Below are 15006 nucleotides of genomic sequence, written 5' to 3'. Positions count from 1 at the left end.
ATAAACAGCATATCACTGTTTCTTTTCGTTTAACCAGGAGTGAAGTAAACAGACTTCCTGTTCTTCCCAACTTTTCCGCAAACTTGCCAGGTATTTACTAAACGGCCCCACCAGAGGGAACACAAGAGTTAACAGCTGCTGTGTCAGGAACCTTGATACTCTGCACTGAGTTGCAAACTGTAAATAAAATGGCTATGTTTTCACAGATCGCAAGGGCTGCCGATGACAATCTGATCTGATATTGGATTAGTCAGTAATACAATTTTGTTCTAAAACCAATTATAAGAAGATGGAACACCAATTGTCTACAATTCTCTGATGAAATCTTCATAATCCTTTTAAGATATTGGCTCGGTGGCATAGTTGATGCATAATGGATGTGGCAAAAGGGTGGGGGACATCAATGCGGAATACCAGGATATCCTTTGATCGCTGCACTTTGTCATTATGACCTGGCAGGATTTTCGGGTCATCGGGCGGGCGCGGTGGGCGGGCCTGGAAGCAGCTGCCCGCGATCGGCCCCCGACCACGATTTCACGCTGACTGGCCATCTAACAGCCAGGCAGTGTGAAATGCACGCTGAAAGGCTCAGCGCCGCCGGGGTGGTGTTGGGAAGGGGGCGACTGCTGAAGTCTGCGTGGGCGCAGGGGGAGCGCGTGATGGAAGCTCCCTGAAGGCAGAGAGCTGCCTCAGGGAGCGGAAGAATTTTAAACCATGAAATAAAGATTTGGAAAGGCAGGAAAAAATATCCACACATCAGACTCCCTCACCTGAACATATAGATTATAAAAGTTCTGTCAAAACTTTTTTTTTTTAAAACTAATATAGGAAACCTCATCCTGCCCATGGATGAGGTTTCCTCAAAAGTCCAAAGGCCGCCTGGCTGATTCGCTCGCCCAGCAATCTTAACATTGGAAGGACAGCGAAAAATAACACTTAATTAATACATTAATGGCCTTAATAGGCTTCTTAATTGTCGGCAGACGCACTGCCGATTCTTGCGCACACCCACCCACTGAAACATCGCGTGCTATTTTATGCCCGATCAGGTTTGGCACATGATTGCCCTTGGGACATAAAATTCTGCCCTAAGTGTTTGATTATTGGCAAGTTGTTTATGGCAATCGCTTCAAGTAGAACCTATAAATGTAATTTTTCACATCTATCCTGAGTTTTCCACAGGACTACACTAGGATATTAGTTCCGTTTAAAGCAACACGAAGATGTCACAGTGATTGGATCATATTGTAACTCTTTCTTGAGTTAAACAATCAAACTAAATTAATAAAATTAGGATAAATCAAGCAAAGCCCCTAATTCAGGTCAGCTGTAAAACTAAGAACAAAGTTTAAAGTTGGATCATATTGTAGACTGACTACTCAGTTTCTCCTGCTTATTGAACTGTTGTTTTCCATTAGTCATGATGGATCCATTAAGACCCAAACAATTTAATGAAGCCTGCCAGAGGGGCCATGAAGGTGGGGGGGCCGGGATAATCATGCAGGAGTACCTACGTCCGATTCCCGCTGGCAGGAAACTGTTCCACATTTAGCAGGGGAGGGAAGGGCCCAAAGTGGGAATCCTGCCCAGTGGTGGCAGGATGTCAATTAGACCCATTTAAATGATTTGAGAGCAACTATCAATGAGCCCATCGGGATGTAATGGTGGCTCAGAGGTTTAATGGGATGAGCATGGGTCTCCTGCGTCTCCCAAAAATCACCCAACAATTCCTATTGAGTTTGCCTGTGGCCCCATGGTGGGGAGGTGGGCTCCCTTATTGAGAGGCCTTCAGTGCCCAATTGAGGGACCCGACATCAGGAAGTGGGGGTGGGGTTGGGCATTAAGAGCCACCCCTCCTGACCTTTCCTCTGAAACCCAGCCCCCCAGCCCCTCTACCCTGCTCTCATCCTGCCCACTTACATCTCTGCAGGGGTCCAGTGATGATCCCTGGTCAAGGCCTCAGTGACACTGCCGGCAATGGAGACCTGCTGGACTTTGATTGGCCAGCAGCTCTCGGGGGTGGGGCTTCTGCCTGTCCAACCGGCCCCTTGAGCAGGAGGCCTGACGCTGTCCGAGTGAGTGCCTGATTGCATTTAGATAGTGTCGGGCCTCCCAAAGAAAAGCAACCAGTGGAGGGGAAAACCCCTTTCGCACAGACCAAATTTCACCCAGCGACACAGATAAGGTGAGCTTTATGATGAACCTGAGATTTGTAGATGACATTCATTTAAAAGGGCAGTCTGAAAAAAAAACAAAATACTGGAGAGAAACGAATGCTTTGCAGGCGTTCAGAAGCCCATCTACTCTGTACTAAGAATGTTGGATCGGTGGCACCTCCTGGGACACTGACCAATGAATTATAATAGGTGACAGCAAAATTTGGTGAGGGGAAGATATTTGGGAGAAACCTGGTTGAGTTGGCTGGTCAGTCATTAGCTCTGTCTGGCTCAGTTATCTTTTTAGCGTGTCTTCTACCGTGGTTCTAAAATTTAATCATTAGGTGCATTGTGCTGCAGCCATTTTAACCCCATGGATGATAGTCATGTTATTTATTAAACAAGTGTGGGTTTTAGCTCTTGCTTAGGTGAACACCAGGGGCTCTTCAGGTGTAGCACACCTCAGCAAAAAATGCAAGCAAGCACTGCTGTTAATTATCCTGGGATGAGGGACGTACTTTATGAAGAAAGGCTGAACAGGTTTGGCCCGTATCCATTGGAGTTTAGAAGAATGAGAGCTGATCTCACTGCAACATATCCTAAGATCCTGAGGGGAATAGATAGGGTGGATACCAGGAGGATATTTCCACTTGTGGGAGAGACTAGAACCGAGGACACAGTTTTAGAATAAGAGGTCTGCTGTTTAAGACAGAGATGGGGGGAATTTTTTTTCTCTCAAAGAGTTGTTATTATGTGGAATTCTCTTCCCCAGAAAGCAGTGGAGGCTGGGTCATTGAATATATTCAAAGCTGAGTTAGATGGATTTTTTTGATCAACAAGGGAGTCAAGGGTTATGGGGCGTAGACAGGAAAGTGGAGTTGAGACAAGAACCAGATCAGCCATGATCTTATTGAATGGTGCAGCAGGCCTGAAGGACTGAATGGCCCACTCCTACTATTAAATCCTATGTTTCTATGTGCTGACCAACATCCTATTCTGTGGTAGACTCCACCAACTGGAGATGCTTCAGCAGCAGCTCCTTGCCTCTATACAACCTAGTCCAAATAGGCATCAAGCCCTAATTATATCAGTACACATTCACAAAAATGGCCTCAAGCTAATGCCTTTCAGCAGCTGTCTTTCCAAGTCTTAAGAATCCAAGATTTCCCACTTACACAAACCTCACCACAATTGTGATGTAATAGGCAGGAATGGTGCCCACCAGAGGCCATGCACATTGAATCTGTTGTTCATTAGGGTCAGTCTTATTTGGAACAAGGAGAGTGAACTCCTTATGTTAGAAATATCTCTAAATGGGTGCTTGCCAATGCTGGGAGGGGGAGGGGAGGCGTTAAAAAATAACATGTTGTAATATGGGTTAAATCCCTACAGTAGCCTATAAGAAACAGACATTAGAAACATTATTAGAAGAGATACATTTATGATTGCCAAAATGTCAAGAGAAGTCAGTTGACATGGAGGGTTGTAGGCTGACATCGAAGACTTTCTTTGGTTAAGCTGATGGTGCCCCAAGGAAAGCTGCAGGAACAATGTAAATCAGTGGATACTAAGTGCTCATCCAACCACTCCAGGCATGGCCATTCAGTGCAGGAAAAAGGTTAAAGGTCCTATCAGGTCAGGAAAGGTAAGAGAAGTCAAGCGTGCCTACCAATAATGCACTATCCTAAATGCATCTGCCATTTACAATGGCCTTCCTCATATACTGTGCTGAAGTGCTTGAACTACTAGTTTATGTAGCGGCCTTCAACACCCCTGACCTTCATATGGAAATGCTGCTTACCTCACATCCTTCTGTGTATTCACCACACATCTAGAACTTGTGCACTCACTTTCATACCAGTTTTATTATACATTATAGGAATAGAAGGTTACCTAATGTTTTGAGTTTTCTTTTTAAATGCTAAAAGAAATTGGTGATAGATAGTGTCCCCCAAACTTGTGATCTTTCACCTTTTGGTGAGGAGGAAATTTTACAGGTGCAGACTCGATGGGCTGAAGGGCCTCTTCTACACTGTGTGATTCAGAGGAGGGAAGCATTAGAGGCTGTCCGTGATGGAGAAGTAGGAAGTATAAGGTTTACTGAGGATTCATTATGACATGTTGCTTCTCTCCTTTCTTGACCCTACAGTAACTGTCAGCAAAACATATCAGAAAATCCTCATGTGATTCAATTTTTTCTAAATGTGTCACAATATGAAGAGGAAGCAGACCATTCATCATCTGTCAATGCCCATGCTTTACAGGACATACCTTCACTCACTCTAACCCTCCCAAGCACCAGCTCCATGGCCTCCACTGTGAGATACAGGGAGTGCAATGGGTAACATACAGATCATGGGTGAGGAGAAGCCATCAGCAAGAGGATGTTCCTAGCCACAATCATGTCAGGGGATTGGCAGTTTGCAGCTCCTCCATTTAAAACAACGATACTAGCAAATGTCGGGGTAGGCAGTGGGGGCCGTATCAGACTGTGCTCTGCCAATGGCCGATTGAATGGAGGAGTCTACTAGAGACTAATAAAGTGCATTGGAGGATGGGTTTTACCAGCAAAAGCTCTGACAGTATGTGCAACATGAGAGAGGTGCTCAGGACAATATGTGATTCCTTTTTGGATGCTGAGGCTGCTTTTATGTTGGCTTGGATGCCAAATTGAATGGGGACTATCTCTCCTAGCTTTGCAGTTCTTAGGGGTAACATTAGGTTTGCTATCCTGAAAATTAATGGCAATTGACTTCCGTTTCCATTAATATTGGTAGAGCAGGAAAGTGCTCAGATGATAATGCTGTCTATCAAGACAGCAAGATATGTACATCATCCTACCAGCCATCTCCGATTCTTGCATGGGAGGGGAAGGGAGGAAGACCAGGTTGTCCAAGTAGCAGCACAAGAAGTGTAGTCTACAGTAAGTTCATCTTAGCTACCATGAGATGAGGGCCACCTCAGTCCCAAGAGGCTTGCAGTGGCACACAATAACCAGCCACCTGCTGCACTTCTGCATTTCGGATAGCACCTAGGATAAGCACAAGTTAGCATTGAGATTTCATATTTCATTACATTGATACCAATGGGAAGGGCAGCAATGAAAGAAGTGTTACATTTATATAGTGTCTTTCTCAACCACCCGACATTGCAAAGTGCTTTATTGCCAATGAAGTACGTTTGAAATGTCTTCACTGTTGTAATGTAGGAAATATATTAAGAAACACAAGGAACATACAGTGTGGATTGCCAATAAAATTACAATGGCATTAAATTTGCATGCGCAAACTTCATATTTGTAAAATACATACATTCAGTGAATATACATGAGAGTGTAATGTGTTGTGTAGCAAATTATGGCATTTTTCTGGAAGGTGATAAAACTGATAATGGAAAATGGGACAGGTGCTGAAAGGGAGAACTCTCATCCCTTTTGCACCACCAATTTCTTCTTCTTGAGTTATCTGCCTGAAGTCATCTGAACACATACGTGATAAAAATTCTGTCCATATATATTTTTTAAATTGAATAACGGAAACCTCATCCTGCCCTTGGATGAGATTTCATGAAAAATGCAAAGGCCGCCTGGCTGATTAGCCCCCCCGCCAACCATAAGGTTGGATGGACCACGAAAAATCAGAGACAATTACAAGCTTAATTCTCTTAATTGGCCTCTTAATAGTTGGCGGGAGTACTTCTGACTTTTGGGTGTGTCCACCAATCAAAATATCACGTGAGCGCGGGATGACATTGGGACGCTCACCCGACATCATCCAGCGCAATTTCGCAGCCAATCGGGTTGGACATGCGTCCACACGCCGACCTCAAAATTCTGCCCAGGGTATAATTCAAAGCAAATAGCCTTGAATTGACCTCAGGATGTGATTAACCAATGAAATAAATCTTTGTGGCCCTAAAGGAACAAACAATGTTACACACATAAACTTTTATGTATATTAAAGTGTTCAAGAATAATACTTTAAGCATTTCACAGTACTGCCCTGCTGTTTTCTAAAAGCACAGGGATGAAATTTAACGTTGGCACAAAGCAGGGTGGTAACAGATTGGCTGCCCATTATGTATCCTATCATTTTCATTGGCTTCAACTTTCATATCTTCTAAAGCAGCAACATTCAAGGACAGTGGAAATTATCACAATGTCAATTAATAGGAGTGAAGATTTTCTGTAACTTCATATAATACATTTCTCTAGTTTGTTTACCATGAATTACCATATAAGTATCTGGAAATCGCAGCTTTGCCTCTACATGGTCTTGTGGTGCAATGGGTAGCATCCCTGCCTCTGAGCCAGAAGCTCTGGCTTCAAGCCCCACCCCAGGACTTGATAGCCAAGGAAGGTGAGTTCGTAAGATGGCCAAATAGGTTGAGTATCAAATCCTTCCAATGTACACCAATGGTGGACAGTAAGAGTGGGAGGAATTCCTGGTCAGTCATGTGATGGAAAGAAAGTTGGAGCCTCTCCCACCACCATCCATAGCTCCAGATACAATGTGAATGTGTATGTTTCACAGCAATGCAGATTCCCAAGTGATCTGTAACTCACCACCACCATCTCTGCATGAAGATACTGAAGTGGCAACTTGCACTTGCATATTGCTGCACCAAGTTCTGAGACCATCTCGAGGTGTTTTGTGACCAAGTCACTTTAATTCAGCAGGTAAATGTGTCACTCAGTACATTGACAGCAATTAAGGCCCCACAAATAGCAAATTAGGTGAAGGACCAATTAAAGGGATAAGTTTAGGATGGATAGTCAAAGCACAGTAATGGGCCCAAAATGGGGCGATCCCCGTTAGCACCACCAAGTGACCCATTGCCACTTCAATGGGGCCTATCGCTGGGCAGCCCATGTATTTGCCTGTTTCAGGCCACAGGCCCCATTTGTTATAGAACCCCAGTTTCCATTTTAGACCCCACAGAAATAATACTGACTGCTGCCAGCCTGGACTGCTCCCACTCTCTGATTTTGATACTCACCCTTGTATCCTTACTGCCAGTCCAGCAGCCTCTGTGCTGTCCTTTACTGGACCAGGCTGAATCTGTTGAGCTGCAATGGCACCTCCCTGTTTTGAGTCTAGAGCTTGTTGGTCACATTCAAATGGGCCTCAAAATGGCTTTGGGCCTCTTCACTCCCAGAGCGGGCAAGCTGCTGATTGGCCCTGCAGCCGGAAGTTAACACTGACCCCAGTTCGTTTGTGATTATGTTGGCTGAGGGAGCAGAGCTGGCTAAGTCACCTGAATTCCCTGCTCTTTTACGAATAGTGCAGTGGGATACTTAACAAACACCTAAAGATGGGGACTTGGCTTAACACCTCATGTGAAAGGTCGCCTAAATTCAGGGTGACCAGCTCTCAGCAAGGAAATTTAAGGGACACTTTGGCGGGGCTGCGTGGGAGGGTTTTAGTGTGAGCTTGCTGCAGAGGTGAGAGCAGAGGGGTTCTATCAGAGCTGTGAGGGGAGGGGGGGGGGGAGGGAAGGAAGGGAGAGCATTTACTATGCATGCGTGAGAGGTCCCAATTACAGGAAAGAAAAAGTGTCCCAGATGCATCTAGCCCAGGACACGGGAGTGTCCATGCAGCCCGGGACACGGGATGGTGTCCGCAAATACGGGACAATCCCATAAAGTAAGGGATGTTTGGTCACCCTGCCTGAATTATGTGCTCTGCAATGGGACCTGACCCATAACTCAGAGGCACGAGTGCTGCGGACTGAACACGTTAACAGAATGTAAAAACCTGACACTTTGTAGTACATTCTTAGATACTTCTCAAGGGACAATTATAATCCAGTGGGGATTCTCACCACTTGTTAGTTGACGACCCACATGGAAGAAATAAACTGTGTCCCTTTGACTTCCGGTCTTTGAGTTTGTTCTCAGCTACAATACATGCAAAACTGCCCCTTATCTCACTCAGTCTCAGGTTGCATAGATTTGGGTTGTATTCCTTTGAGTCTAGAGCAATGTTTAATGAGGTATTTAAGATGATTAAAGAATTGGGAGAGGGATAGAGGGAAACTATTTCCTCTGGAAGGTAGAATCCAGAACAAGGGGGTAGAACCTTAACGTTAGAACTAGGCCATTCAAGCAGATGCACAATAACATAAGAATTAGGAGCAGGAGTGGGCCATTCGACCCCTCATCCTGCTCCACCATTCGATAAGATCATGGCTGATCTGATTGCGGCCTCAACTGCACTTTCCTGTCTGCCTACCATAACCCTTGACTCCCTTGTCGATTAAAAATCTTTCAAATTCAGCCTTGAATACATTCAATGGCCCAGCATCCACTGATCTCTGGGGAAGAGAATTCCACAGACTGACAATCTCGGAGAGAAAAAAGTTCTCCTCACTTCAGTCTTAAATTGGACACCCCTAATTTTAAAACTGTCTCCCCCCCCACCCCCCACCCCACCCCCCACCCCCCACCACCTCCCCCCCCCGCAATTCCAGGGTCCTCTCAAGGGAAAACATCCTCTCAGCATTCAGTCTGTCAAGTGACGTCAGGATGCAACTCCTTCCCACTAGGTGTCGTGGCAACCTGGAATTCTTTCCCCAAAAGAAAACTGTTGAGGTGAGGTCACCTAAAAATTTCAAAAATGACATTAATATATTTTTGCTTGGCAAGGATGTGTAAGGGCAGTGGAACCTTGGTGGGTAGATGGAGTTAAGATACAGCTCAACTTCAATCTAACTGATTGATTGGTGGAACAGGCTCAATAATGATCCACTCCTGTTTCTATATATCTTCCGATGTCTCCCTCAATGGAATTTCCAGCTTGCAACAGCAAACTGATCCTGCCCAATTTTTCCAGGGATCTGAAAAAGCCTGACAGGATCAGCACAGGCCCCTGCAGACACAATCCCAATAGGAAATTCTGCATTTTTCCCCAGCCCCTTTCTGCAGTGGTGCATTCTCTCCGGGAGAGCCCGTCCTGCGTGGTTAATGATTCCTAAGCCTGGAAAATGGGTCAGGGGTCAAGGTGACTAGAAGAGGTCCTGCTTGATCCCTCTCTGCTAGTGAGCCAGTCTCGAAGGTAAGTCCTCGCTTGTGCCTGCTTGAAGCAGCCAGTACCGCGCAAAGAGGGCATAAAATGAAGAGGGAAAAAGTATGCGGTGTGCAACTACGTCGGATAACAGAACTCCACCCAATTTCAAACCAATTGTGAGCTGAAGGTGTCCATTTCAAGTTCACATGAAAAACTTGACTGGGATTCATCCTAAGTTCCTGACCCATTCCTCCCCTCAGACCCGGGCACCAAACTGCCAATGTCAAACTGTAAAGCAATTTGTACAAAGCGTCAGCTCACAAGGCAGTGTGATCAGTCAGGTCGAATTCAGCTCAGGCGTCTAGGTCCAAAATCTGTCTGATATCCTCCAAAAAAGTGGGCTGTACTTATAAAAACACCTCACGGCTACTTCTCAGGCGCGCTGTGAGAGCAGCAGGGAATAGGTTTGTGTAGGCAAACAGAATTCAGAGATTCAGGAGTCAACCAATAATGCAGTCTCCTGACATGATGGCCTGGGATTCTCCTCCCACTGCCAGTCTGCCATGCAGTGCCTCTATTGCCCATTAAGATTCCATCACCATTTCTTCCCAAAACCCTCGACAACCACGCAAAGGCATCCTGGATGCTAAGAAATTGCCCCTCATTAGTTTAATAGCATTGGGAGGGACAGAGTGAAGAAGGGAGGGAGGGCGGAAAATACTGCTCTGGTGCAGCCTTTAAAATGCTGCGGGCCAGTTAAAGGAAATCTTGCCATTTACTGCTCTAAATACTGTAAAGATTTATGGGGGGGGCGATGGGACTGAAGTCTCAGACATGGGAGCAGCAACAAGGGATCTGTGAAGAGGCTGGTCAGCAAGCATAAAGTGCAAGGAAGCACAGTCTCAAGGACACTGGGGGTGGAATGTCCCACATGACCGTGGCACAGGCTGCCAGGAGAAAGGTGACAGAGACCAAGAACTGCCGTGCATTGCCATAGTAGGCTCATTTACCTCACATGAGCGGCCAAAGGAAGTCCAGGCAGTCATAACACTCTACTATCAATGGAGCTTTCACTCACTCCCATACAATAACTACCTCAGCCTAGTCATCAGGGGAAATCCTAATACAAAAGCCGACACCCTCAAAAACTCAAGCACTATCTATACAATCTGGCCACTCTCTTCACTCACTTCTCCTGCCATGCAGGCTGCCGCTAGTCTTCAAGCTCAATGCATTTTCAATTCTCATCATCATGGGATTGATGCACTCATGTGGGGGAAGTGCCTCTTACAGGACTGTAATGTAGGACTGAATTTTCAGGGTACAGGCTGGGAGCAGGAAGGCTGGCAAAATGGTGTGGGGACGTGCCAGATGGAGTGCCCATCTTCTTTCCATTGCCATTGATATTGTGCCAGCAGCAGGAAAGGTGACAGGTAGCCCGCCCTCTCAGAGAGAAACTGAGCTACTTAAGTAGCCAATTAAAGGCCTTTTCCAACCTGCGCTGGTACTTTACTAGCCACCCAAGGCGGGTGGGGAAATTGTGGTGCCTCCACTTTGTAGACTCTTTGGCCCACAAAGGGGCCCTTTGGGTGCCAATAGCTACCCCCATGGCAACGACACTGCCTGCCCCCACCGAACCCCAGCACCTCCACCTCTGGCCGGGGCCTGCCTGACTGACCTTGGCATTCCCAGAGCCCACTTCCCTGACTTTAAGGGCGCACAGTCTAGATGTGCCCTCATCCTCCAGCTGCAGCCCCAGGAATGGCCACCGCTCACAGTGGCGCTGCTGAGGCTGCCGAGCTGCTGGCCCTCTGATTGGTCGGCAGCTCTTGGAGGTGGGCCACCATCCTTAACAAGGACAGCATCCCCAACGGCAGCCATTTAATTGGCTGCTGACAGCAAAAGGCGGCTCCGGGTCCCACCGAAGAGGGTTGTCCCCTGCTTTCAACTCCAGCGACAGGACCCCTGCCGCCTATGTAAAATCCACCCTATAGTCTTTCCACTCTCCAAAGGAAAGTCTGGCCTACAACCTGCATGAACAAAATACCACCTTCTGTGATGATGGGAGATGCTGAGTCCAGAGGAAGAGGAACGTACCAGCAGCGATAGGCTATTCAAACCTGTGCTGCCATTCAATTAGATCATGGCTGATCTGTATCTTAATTCAATTCACCTGCCTTGGTTTGGTTACCTTTAGCACCTTTGCCTAACAAGAATCCATCAATCTCACTTTTGAATTTTTCAACTGACCCTCCCGGCCTCAACAACGTTTTGAAGAAGAGAGTTCTAGATTTCCACCACCCTTCATGTGAATAAATGCTTCCTGACATCACCCCCGAACGGCCTGGCTCTATTGTTAAGGTTACACCACCCCCCCCCCGTGTTTTGGACTCCCTCACTAGCAGAAATTATTTTTTTGCTTTCGCCCTTTTGATCATCTTTAGCACCTCAGTTAGGTGACCCCTGAATCTTCTATCCTCAGCAGAATGCGAGCATAGTCTTTGCAACCCTCTCCTCACAATTTACCCCTTTCGGCCTAAGTGCCATTCTGCAAGAGACCCAAATTCTGGGCAGGAGCAGTGGAAGCCAATTCTGCTGGAATTCTGCCAGCTCTATTGATGATGCTGCCAGGCCTTCTGAGGTCAGGACTGGTGAGGGGGGGCATGGGGGGTGGGGGTGAATAGGGGTCCTTATTTCCTTGGCAATAGTGAGTATGCCTGCTGCTACGGGTACTTGGCTGCCTAAGAAGTCCAAAAGCCCAGTCAGAAATTGCCCGACTGGGAGGTAGATGCTAATTCCCACCTTCCTCCTGGAGTGGGTGCAATTTCTGCTACAAAAGTCTTTGAGGACCCTACTGGCAGGAGGGTGGGACCTCAATGGTATCAGCCATCCTGATGTAGCATCCGTCAAAGTTACGGTAGGGACATGCTTGGGCCACCAAATGACCTTTGACTCTTTTTTTTAAACATTTGGAAGGGAGGATTTTAAACCTAAGAAAAAGAATTTTAAAACTCAGGAAAAGGTCTGTGAGTTCCACAGTACTGTGATAGCCAGTGAGCCTTTCGCTTCTCACACAGCAGCCTCAGTTTCAAAGATATCAGAAAAATTACTCGTGAACCCAGGATGATTGTGTCACTGGACTAATAATCCACAGAATGTGAGTTTAAATTCAGCCATGGCAGTTCAAAATTTTGAATTCAATTTAAAAAAAAATCTGGAATTAAAGAAGATGGCACCCGTTAAATTGATTTACTTGATTGGCACCCCATCCACCACCTTCAACGTTCACTAACTCCACCATCGACATTAAGTAGCAGCATTGTGTACCATCCACAAGATGGTAACCACACCAAGACTCCTTCAACAGCACCTTCCAAACCCACTACTACCTAGAAGGTGAAGGGCAGCAGATGCATGGGAACACCACCCCCTGCACACCATCCTGACTTGGAAATATATCACTGTTCCTTCACTGTCGCTGGGTCAAAGTCCCTAACAGCACAATGGGTGTACCTATACCACATGGACACCAGCAGTTCAAGATGGCAGCTCACCACCACCTTCTCAAGGGCAATTAGGGCTGCGTAATAAATGCTGGCCCAGCCAGAGATGCCCACATCCCATGAACGAATAAAAAAAAAGTTGCCAGTTTGATGCAAAACTAGTTCATTCATGTCATTATTGGGAAGGAAATCTGCTGTGCCCAGTCCATCCTATATATGACTCAAGTCCCACACCAACATGTTTGGTTGTTAATGGCCTTATGTGCAAATGACTAAGTTGTGTTAAATTGCTACAAAGATCTGAGGGCAAGAAAAATAAATGACAACTTTGCCAGCGAGCTTGAGCACAAGAAATAAAAGCACAAAACGGAAGATGCACAAATTTATTTCACATTTTGAACTGTCATTTTGTTTCTTCGCCTGTTAAATGATGTTGATTTTTACAACACTGGTACCTATGAGTAAATTCAATGCTTAAATGTTATGACAGCGATGAAGAGTAGATCTGAGGATTGTTTCGATTCCTGGACAGTCAATTCGGACTCTGAATTCTGACAAAATGGGGGCTCTCCCTAAATGTTATTTATCAAATAACATAGCCTTCATTCTTTAACACAATGTTCCCATGTCAAACTAAATCTGCCCACAAACCAAGCAAAAGCATGCTCTTAGTAATTTAAATACTGCCACACAGGATAGTTTGACATGGGCCTTGTAGTTCATGTTTGGGACTTGCCCATCATTAATTCCATAGAAAATATCCTGCTGCCTATTACATATGCTGGGTGTGGATCAGTTGAATCAGCATTAACATGTCAGAACAATAACTAATAATGTTTGTATGGCCTGGAAACTGCCATGTTGTCAGCCAGCATACTGCCTTATGAGATGGCCTGTCCAGTAATAGGAAACGCACATGATCCTCTGTCCATCTTACTCATGTGCAACTCTTATGACACGGCAGATAACGTGTGTCAGGCAGATCAAATCCACGAGGGAAACTTGATCACGCTATCACAACAGTTTTGCAATTTGTATTTATTTCGAGATGTGTGCCCTGAATTCAGAAGTAATAAGTCCACCAAGACTCCAGATTTTTAAAATAAAACTAAATTAAACATTTTTTAACAAAAGAAAAGGTTTCAAGCACATACATAAGTCTACAATTACTACTATACTAACTCCTAAAATCCCTAATTAATCTGGCTTCCGGTTCCCCCCCCCCCCCCACCCCCCCACTAAGGCAACGGTAAAAAAATAGATTTTAAACGGATTCCAGCAAGTTACCACAATACCCTGGACAGCAGAATTCAAAGTGGTTTTTCCCAGCCATGGTTTCTGTAGACAGCAGGCTTAATGAACAAATACTGGAGGCTTCTCACACTTCTGTTGAATCCTACAATATCTTCCTCCTTTATAAATGCTTCCCCCTTTAATGTGTAAATTCCACTGTCCATGTGTCTTTGGAATTTTACCTTTCTCTTAATATAAATCTTTCATGTTGCCACTATATCTTGTCAATAACCCTTGAGAAAAATAAACACATTCCTCAGCTTGCTTGTCAGGCTATATGTAAACAGACTGAGATCCCTTTGAAAACCAAATCCCCCTTTCTATCTAAAAATGCAAATTCCCTTTACATCTTACATGCTAAGACCCCAACCATGTTTACTTATTAACAAATTAAAGACACTTCCACATCTTACCTCTTTTAATAACTTCAACCTGCAGTCTGCCTGGCTACAAGATGTAATTAAATCACACACAGACAGAACAACACAAACCTCCATAAACCTACTTGATACTAAACCAGATAAATATTATGAAAATTATTATACTTTCGTGACAGCAACCCTCTTGTTCAGAGCTGACGCAATTCTACTTTCCAGGGAGTAGCTGACGATGGATTTGAAATGTGACTTACGTTCCTTGTGGTCCATCAAAAATGCATTCCCATTATGTGATCGTAGAGTCACAAACAGCACAGGAAGAGGCCATTCAGCCCATTGTGCCTGTGCTGGCTCTTTGAAAGAGCAATCATGCCTAGCCCCATACGAACGTTTTTTGTCTGTAATCCTGTAAAGTTCCTCCTCCTCAGGTCCCTCAGACTATTTCTGGAATCAATTTCCACCCTGTTTCCGGAGCAAGCATTCCAGATTACAACAACTCTCTGAGTGAGGAAATTTCTCCTCATCCTCCCTCTAGATCTTTTGCAATTGATTTTAAATCTTTAGCCTTTGGTAATTGATCCACTCACCAGAGGGAACAGATTTCCTCCATATCAAAGCCTCTTGTCATCTTGAAAACTTCTACTAGATCACCTCCTAACTTTTTCTGTTC

At 45.2% G+C, this 15006-nt stretch overlaps 1 protein-coding gene across 6 annotated transcripts in view; it reads right to left on the bottom strand.

The window, feature by feature from the left end:
* The window catches only part of slc8a3 (solute carrier family 8 member 3), a 508557-nt gene that overhangs the window by 43981 nt on the left and 449570 nt on the right, over positions 1–15006 (bottom strand). The window lies entirely within an intron of this gene.

The sequence above is a fragment of the Carcharodon carcharias genome, chromosome 20 (assembly GCF_017639515.1).
Source record: "Carcharodon carcharias isolate sCarCar2 chromosome 20, sCarCar2.pri, whole genome shotgun sequence".
In the NCBI taxonomy this organism is placed as follows: Eukaryota; Metazoa; Chordata; class Chondrichthyes; order Lamniformes; family Lamnidae; genus Carcharodon; species Carcharodon carcharias.
Note: the sequence above shows the minus strand (reverse complement) of the source record. Positions and strands in the feature narration are given on the sequence as shown.